Source organism: Acomys russatus, chromosome 19 (genome assembly GCF_903995435.1).
Source record: "Acomys russatus chromosome 19, mAcoRus1.1, whole genome shotgun sequence".
Taxonomy (NCBI): Eukaryota; Metazoa; Chordata; class Mammalia; order Rodentia; family Muridae; genus Acomys; species Acomys russatus.
Genome location: NC_067155.1, coordinates 58,006,000 through 58,014,944, shown reverse-complemented (window position 1 = coordinate 58,014,944; position 8,945 = coordinate 58,006,000).

Here is an 8,945-nt window from a genome sequence, read left to right as displayed (position 1 = left end):
GAAAAGTGGGGCCAGGCAGTGGTGGCACATGCCTTTAATCCCCAGCATTCGGGAGGCAGAGGCAGGCAGATCCCTGTGAATTCGAGGCCAGCTTGGTCTACAAGGTGAGTCCAGGACAACCAAGGTTACACAAGTCTCGAAAAACCTAAATAAATAAATAAAGCAAGCAAGCCTAGGGAAGGTTCCGTGGACCACCATCTTCCTGAGTAGGAAGCACGGGGAAAGATGAATCATGCTTGGGAAGCCCATCCCATGTCCTACCCCTGTCAGCAAGAGCCTCATCCACATGGTGGTTTTATAAAGGCTTCGCTTCGGGACTTCATCCTGTGAAGGTGTCACTAAGTGTGTCCTTTAGCATTCCTCCCCTAGCAGCCTGGATTTGGAGCTGCCCTGTCTCCCATAGGCACATGCAGTCCGTCGTGTGCTCCCCCTCCCCCTCCCTCCCCGTGAACACAAGGCTTCCTGGTGGGCGTGGCTCGGGACAGCCCTCCAGGTTAAGCTCCCTAGGCTACGGCTGTGACATCCGAACCCTCCCGGGCTTTTGCCTGCAGTCTGTGCTCTGCGCTAACCCAAGACAAACAGCCTCAAAGCCCTTCACTAGTTGGCTCGGCTGATTTATTTGACACAAATAAGCTCGCTGACCTGATTTAGCATTGCGGGGGGACCACAGAATGAGTCAGGCATGATCTTAAGGGCCTTGCTTTTGGCCACCGCCAAGGCGGCCCGGAGCGCTTGCTTGATGGCGGTGGCGTGCATGCTGACAGTTGCTGACAGTGCCACTTGGTGGCGCCAGCTGCATGGGTTTTCCATCCCCAGTGTGTGCCTGGTAAAAGGCTTGCCCAGGATGCCCCTGAGACAATGACTGTGGGTAGGGAGCCATCTGGTGGGACAACAAATCAGGACTCATTCCTAGGCCTCGCGTTTGCGTTTTCGGGGGACCAGGATCCTCAGGGAGAAGAAAACATGTCTGCTGCTGGCAATGTCCATTACTACTCCAACCCCCTTTTCAGCCCCGCCCCACCCTTGCAGGTCAAAATCTAGGTGGATCTTTCTAGCCATCCTTAGATGACAAAAAACATAAGGGGACTACTCGCACTACCCCTGCTCTGAGGCACTCACTCCCAGTGCCCTGGTTCTTTGTGGCTCGGGTCATACACACCATCTGCCTGGTGGGGATTGCAGACCAGGTGTCCCCAGATGTCTGGAGGGGGGCGGGGTTTGGAGGGGAAGGGGCCACACTGTGAGCATGCGCTGCCTGACATGGTGTTTAAAAGGCTGCTGTGCACTCACCTGTCATCCATCGTCCTGAGCTAGACAGATCTTCTCATCTCTTTTCCATGGACACAGACGCGCAGGGGGCCTCACACCGTGTCCCTGGCTTCAGCCAAGATGGTGCCATCCACTGTGAAGAGAGCTTCCTGCCCCTGCTGTGTGGGAAACGGTGATCCTCAGTGGCACCCCGAGGGTAGCAGGTTAGTGTTTGCCCTGAAATTTGTTCTTTGGCCTGGGGTTGGGTCTGTTCTTTAAGCAAAAGCTTCCACTTAAAAAAAAAAAAAAAAAAAAAAAAAAAAAGACTTATTATTTTAGGTTATGTATACGTGAGCGGTGGTGTGCAGGTGCTATTTTAACTCGATTTTAATGAGGTTCCTTATACCACTTTCTCCCTTTTTCACACCAATCTCTTTCATATCATACCCCAACACCAGGTAGGAGAGAAAGGTTAGTGGGGAGAGAGGGCATAGGTCTCTTAGTCACTTCCTGCTGGTTAGGATCGTTGGGTTCCTTGGGGCAAGTCCAGTCTTTGGCTCAGATCCTCTCCAACTTCTCACGCCCCGGCTCTGGCGTTTCTTCCCTCTTGGCGTCCTCAGATTTAAACTATCTACAGCTGGCGAAGAGCCCCTCTCAGCGCCCACACGAGGCAAACAGTCTGCTGCTGCGGACAGACTGAAGCAATTCCATATTCTACACCTGGGATTCAAACAAAACCATGTTTACCTACCGGAACTGAGGTTTTTTAAAGACACCAAAACTTCCGCTACAGCCGTGTGTGTGAGTGCGGGTACCCACGGAGGCCAGAGGCATTGGAGGTCCTGGAACAGTTTCAAGCCACCTAACGATATAGGTGCTGGGAACCAAACTTGGGTCCTCTGGAAGTCTCCTCATCTTCTCACTTGTCATGACCAGGAAGGGATTTGGGGGAATGTCCTAGGGGGGAAATTTAGCATTTTACGGCAGCCCCCAAGTGGGCTGCATCTTAGGGTCTTGTGGCCCTTGTCATGGGCTGAATTGTGAGTCCCAAAAGACATACAGTATAGCCTTACACACACACACACACACACACATCTGTATACTGCAGAATGTGGCCGTTTGGAGGGCGGGCCTTTATTTTTTCTTAAGATTTACTTATTAAGTATACAGTGCTCTGCCTGAATGTATCCCTGCAGGCCAAAAGAGGTCATCAGATCATGTTATAGATGGTTGTGAGCTACCATGTGGTTACTGGGATTTGAACTCAGGACCTCTGGAAGAACAGTCAGTGCTCTTAACCTCTGAGCCATCTCTCCAGCCCCTGAGGGTGGGCCTTTAAACAGATGATTGACAGGCCAATAGATAGCTCAGTAAGTAAAAGTTCTTGCTGCCAAGCTTGACAACCCAAATTTGGTCCCTGAGACCTCCACAATAGAAGGAGAGAAACCATCCCAGTAAGTTGGCTTCTGACTTGCACATGTTTACAGTGGCACACACTGAGAAGGCCCCAAGACTTTTCTATAATGTTGGGGCATCATCTCCAGCCTTCTGGTTCAGAATATTTGGAAGACTTTTTTTTTTTTTTTTTTTTTTTATGTGAAACAGGAATTATAAAGGACTTATCTACCTTGTCCTAGCAAACCTCGGCAGTTGACCCTCCTGTCCCCAGTGTGTCCAGTTTTGGGCAGTATTTTGTCTGTAATTGACACAAGGACATTTTCTCAGCCAATGGCTAGCTTGACACATATGAAGCCTTTGATGCTCTTTGAAGCAGAATGGGGGTGCTGCCAGGAGCAGACCTGTCTCATTGACTTAAAAAAGCCTTAAGTGATTAGAATCTTTAAACACCATCTTCTGCAGATCTCTGAGGTTTTTGAAGACCATCTGTCTAATCATTCAGATTTGTTTCTGGCTGTTTTTTATCTGTTCGTCTGAGAAACATATTTTTGCAGTTAACTAAACTAGTATCTAACATGACTATGAGTTTGATTGACTGCTAATATACATTGTTTATTTATTCTAGACAGTTCATAATAGCAGCTTTCAAAATGACTAGAACTTAAAATTAACATTGTAGTTTTAAGAATTACATAGGTACAATACATTAGCATGGGTTTTTGTTTGTTTGTTTGGTTGGTTTGATTTTTCGAGACAGGGTTTCTCTGTGTAACCTTGGCTGTCCTGGACTCACTTGGTAGACCAGGCGATCTGCCTGCCTCTGCCTCCCAAGTGCTGGGATTAAAAGCGTGTGCCACCACGCTCTGCTTGTAAAACAAATTTCTATCTATGCCATTCAAAAGAATGGTGTGGTAAGTCCTGAGGATGTTGCAGCCAAAGATTTATTGGCTGTGCACACTTGAAGTCCTGGCTGGAGACATTTTCCTGCCTCAGTCGGTCTTGGAGGTGTTCCCGTGTGGAGGGATCAGCAAATTATGTTACCTGTTTGTTCTGCGCGCTCTCTCTCTCTCTCTCTCTCTCTCTCTCTCTCTCTCTCTCTCTCTCTCTCTCTCTCCCAGGTCTGTTTTATTCTGATCTCTTCAAAGAGGATATACAAAACTGAAATTGTTACTGAAAAAAAGCATTTGATGCTAAGATAAACAAACTCATGTGGAACCCAGAAGCTCTGTGTCGCTGTGTCTTCCTCCACTTTCAACATAGAAAACAATCTTCTTTAATCTCTAAGCCTCTTCCTGAGGACTTTAGTTTCTTAGGCCCTCCTTCTCTTCTGGACTTCACCAGGTCAGATGCTTGAGGCTTCGGCTCCTGCTTCCAGGTAGAGGCCTTTTTTCTGCCTCCCTCAAAGAATTCTGACTCCTCCTCTAACTCTGGAAAGCTATTGGGGTCCACAAGCCTTAGCTCCTCTGGCTTACAAGAGTCAGGCCAGTGTGTATATGTTTATATGTGTGACATGGAGTCATTGTGGAGGGCCAAAGGATAACTTGCAGTAGCCTGTGGTCTCTCCTGCAGTGTGGGTCCCAGGGACTGAACTCAGCTCCTCAGGCTTGACTGAGAACACCTTTATCTACTGAGCCATCTTGCCAGCTCTGAAAATGTTTTTTGATTGCCAAGTGGTTCGTGGGTATCACTGGCATTGATGGTGGGGACCACATGGCTTACAGCATCTCCCAGTGCCCAGGCCAGCCCACCTTTAAGAACTTGGGTTCAACATCAGAAATGGTGAGTCCAGAAGCCCCAGGACGTGCTCTGGAACTCCATGCCAGTGTGGCAACTGCAGTGTGCCCTCGTGACTCGTTCAGTAGCCGCTTGTTGTTGGACATTTGGGTGTGTGTCTTCTGCTTTGGGCTGCTATGAATCACGTTGCTTTGAAATTCGTGTGTGTTTTCATGTGGGCTTCAGTTTTCCTGGGGATCCTCAGGACTGGGATTGCTGGACCCAGTTTAGTCACTTCATGTTTTTCTTTTAGGGGACTTGCCAGACTTCCAAAGTCATTCTATCTAGTCACACTTGTAGCTCAGGCTGGCCTCAAAATTGCTACCATAGCTGAGGCTAGATTTGAACTCCTGACCCTCTTGCCTATAGTTCCCAGATGCTGAGATTACAGACACACACAGCACTGTATTAGTTACTTTTCTGTTGCTGTGATAAAAATCACTGAGACAAAGCCCACTTATAAAAGAAGGACTTCAACTTGACTCTCGGTCCCAGAGGGATGAGGGTCCATCTTGGCCGTGAGGCATGGCAGGCATGATGGTAGGAGCAGAAGCTGAGGGCTCACATCTTCACAGAACAGAGAGAGCAAAAGGGATGTGATGCAAAGCTTTTCATCTCAAAGCCCACCCCCAAGGATGCACTTCCTCCAGCAAGGCTGGACCATCTAACCCGCCCCCCCCAAAACACCACCAACTGGGGATCAAGTGTTCCAACACCCAAGCCTATGGGGGACATTCTTATTCCAACACACCCTCCAGTCCCCAGATGTCTTTATTTTTGAGTTGAGTCCCGTGTGTGTTTGTGTGTGTGTGTGTGTACATATGTGTTTTCATATTTGTGTGTACATGTGTGTGTGTGTGTTTGCAAATATTTTCTTTCTATGGACCTCCTCTTTACATATCTATGACAACCCCTTTACTTGTTGTTGTTGTTTTGTTTTGTTTTGTTTTGTTGAGACAGGGTTTCTCTGTGTATAGCCTTGCTTGTCCTAGACTCGCTTTATAGACCAGGCTGGCCTTGAACTCACAGCAATCCGCCTGCCTCTGCTTCCCAAGTGCCGGGATTAAAGGTGTGTGCTACCATGCCCAGCCTCCCTTTACTTTTTTTTTTTAAAAAGCTGTTTTTGGAAGCATAGGCATTTAGTGTTGTTGCTTTTCTATTTCTGTATTTTCTGTTCTCACATGTTGTATGCCGTATTAATGGGCCACGTGATTTAAATAGATGAGTGTTTTTCAACAGACAGTTCTAAGAAGAAAGCTCACTTGACTCCGATTCACATGGAATTCTTGACTCTGCATACTCACGACTACACTGCATCTTGGGGACTGTCTCAGGGCGTGGCCTTCAGGCCTGTGGCAGATGTCATCAGGCTCCTGCAAGCATCTTTGGTAGCTTCTGGTTCCACTTACTGCTTTCACTCTCTCATGGATGTGTCTAGCAGTATGGGGGCCTCTGCCAAGCCACTGACAGGGGTATCAAACCCCTATACCCTGAAACCTGTCACTAATATACCCTCACAGAGCTGCAACAGGATTTGCAAAGACTTAGTAAAACCCAGCTACCCCGTAAGGCAGATGCTGTGTTCCACTTTACACATGAGATAATGAGCCAGAAGCAATGAGGTGATGTGCTCAGAAGTGAGTCGCTGGAAAACACGGATGAGACACACAGCCAGCCCACAATCTTTCTTCCCTCACAGCCTCTTAGACCCCTGTGCCATTGCTTTACGTGTGTGTGTGTGTGTGTGTGTGTGTGTGTGTGTGTGTGTGTGTGTGTGTGTGTCGGGGGCCGTGGGAGCTTGGGATTCAAATAAAGGCAACCCTTGCTGTTTCTCAGGTTCTCCTTCCCACCTTCAATCTAATTATATCACACCTGAGGACTTCCTGGGTTGGAAAGTCATGGTCAGACAGACGCAGACCGCTTAGCACTGAGTCCAGCAAGCTTTCCCTGTAACGGGAAAATGCATTCAGGCTACAAACAGGTTCAGCTTTGTGAACATTGAGAATTACGAAAGTCGATGTGCAAACAAATGAATCTGGTTATGTACCAATAAAACTTTATTCATAAACACAAGCAAAGGGCCAGATTCAGCATTCAACCCTAGTTCAGTGGACTGATTTAGTGGGCCAGCCTTATGCTCAAGATCCTTCCATATCGTCCCAGTTATAGATTCCAAAACAGGGTCCTCCTTTTCTTAAATGCTCTTGAGCACATTTCTCAGAGTGACAAGGAGCAGCCTTCGGAGGACCTTGACCAAGCAGTAGGAGCTGCAGAAATTTGGATTTTTAACCCTAGAGCAGATACTTAGAAACATGGATTCCACTCTCTTCCCACTACCCCTCTGTGAAAGGCAGGGTTAATTAGCTAAAGTTGGCAAATTGCTTCTCAGAAAACGGTAAAGTGTTTCATGTTCTAAGTGCCAAGAGCTCTAATTAACTCTCCTTAAAGATACCACCTGGAAGTGTGATACTTTGTTGCTTGAAGTCTAAGCCTCCAAGAATCACCTGCAGAGGAAAATCCAGTTTTTAAGCAAACTGACCCCAATAAGCACTTCCCTGTAATGACGTCACTTTAGTTTCCTTCTGTGGCATGCGATTCCTAGCACCTGCAGTGTTAAAGCCACACTCTCTGTGGTGGTGGCTGGTTCTATGTGCTTGAATATCTGAGAGTGATGCGGCAGGTAACAAATTAACCCATCCATTCGTTGTCATCGACTTTGTCCCTTGGATCTGCAGGAGACTGGGCTCTGGCGTGTCAAGGTTATTGGATGGGGAGTGGGGGTGGGGGGGGGGGGTGGGGTGGGCTTGCAGCCACTTTATCACCTCCAGGGCCAGCTCTCACTGGCAGCCTGATCAGGCAGAGCTGTGTGCCTGCGCTGCTGCTCTTAACAGCTGGGTAATGAATTGCCTCCCCAACACTCTTGTGTCTTCTGTGGTTGTTGCAGAGACAGAAGCAGCTGATCTGTGTCACTGTCAGGGAGCCGGTGAGACGCGGTTAATGTGACTCTAAACGACAAGATGTGTCAGTAAGGGTACCTCGGCTGTCTGATGAAGTCCCTGCTAAATTAACTGCAGTGACAGGACCAGGCCAGGTGAGAGAAGAGCTGGCAGGGGGCCAGGTGCCCAGTTTAGGGTTGGATTCAGGGCCTGACTTTGGGCCTGATGGCCCTTAATGGTTGGGACCATTCCTGGACAGCCTGGGATATGAGCTACCTTCCGGTCCTAGATGCCATCGGCACCTCTTATCACCACCTGGACATCCCTGGACATGCCCATTGTCATTGGTGGGATGCAAATGTCCCTGCTTGAGAATCATGGAGTTAGGGTGAGGAGTAGGCCGGAAGCTGTGGCCCTATAGGAAGAGCTTCAGGCACTCTGCACTTTCTGCCCTGTGTCATCTTTCCCAGAGGGGAGGTGGGAGCCCAGGTGATCCTTCTAGAACCAAGACACTTCCCCTTCCTTCTGTGCTTCCTACTCTCCCACCAGTACCCACTCCTTGCCTAAGTCACGTGAGCAGCCTTTCAAGCCACCCCTAGGCTCCCCCCTCGACAGACTGTTCCCCTCACCAGGGCCAGAGAGACCCTTGAAATTTTTTTCCAAGACACACTCACTGCTCTACTCTATCCCAGGCTGTACTGTACACCACCCCATGGCTGCCTCCCTCCTTCCCTTTTTTCCCACATAGGGTCTCACCTAGTTGTCTGGCCTCCACCTCCCCAGCACTGGACTGACAGGTGTACACCTCTAAGCCTGCTATCTTCAGTGGGACACAAGTGTCACCACAGCAGTGACCCACATTCATGCCTGAATAGCTTGTGGGGCTGTTTGGGGTGCTTGAGTTTAGGGTAGGACTGGTCTGTGGAATGTGTTGACGGGTCCTGCATCCAAATCTTCTAAATCCTGTGCCCTGTACTTTTTACTTAGACAGAGGTCCTCAAATATCCTAATCCGGAGGCACCAAGAAACCTGCGGTAAAGGCTATGTGGCAGCTCCTGGACATGCTTTGTAGAAAGGTTGGGCAGAGCCCAGGAAGCTGTGTATGTGCACATGCCTGTGTGTGTGTGTGTGTCTATGTGTGTGCATGTATGTGAGTGTGTTTGTGAGTGTGTATGTATGTGTGTGTGTGTGTGTGAGTGTGTGTGTGTGTGTGTATTGTAGTACTTCAAACTGAACCTAGGCAAGCTCTCTACTGCCGAGCTACAGCCCAGCCTAGAAACTGTTTTTACTTAACCCAGTATTTGGGGGAACCATGCAGACAATTCTTGGAGACAAACCAGATTCTGCCAGGAGTTAACGGTAGTGGGTGGTGAGGCCAGCAAACTGTAGTGATAGGGAATTGTAGTGGTAGGAAAGGCTGAAGCCAGGGAGGGGAGGCGGGGGAAGACATCCGCCCTGAGTCCAGCTGAACTTCATTCAGTCAAGAGAGTGAGCTTGAAAAAAAAAAAAAACCTGAAATTAAGAAGTTGGAAGAGGTGGGTACTATGTTAATGACCCATAAAGGGTCACCAGGGACCTCACCTCAGCCCT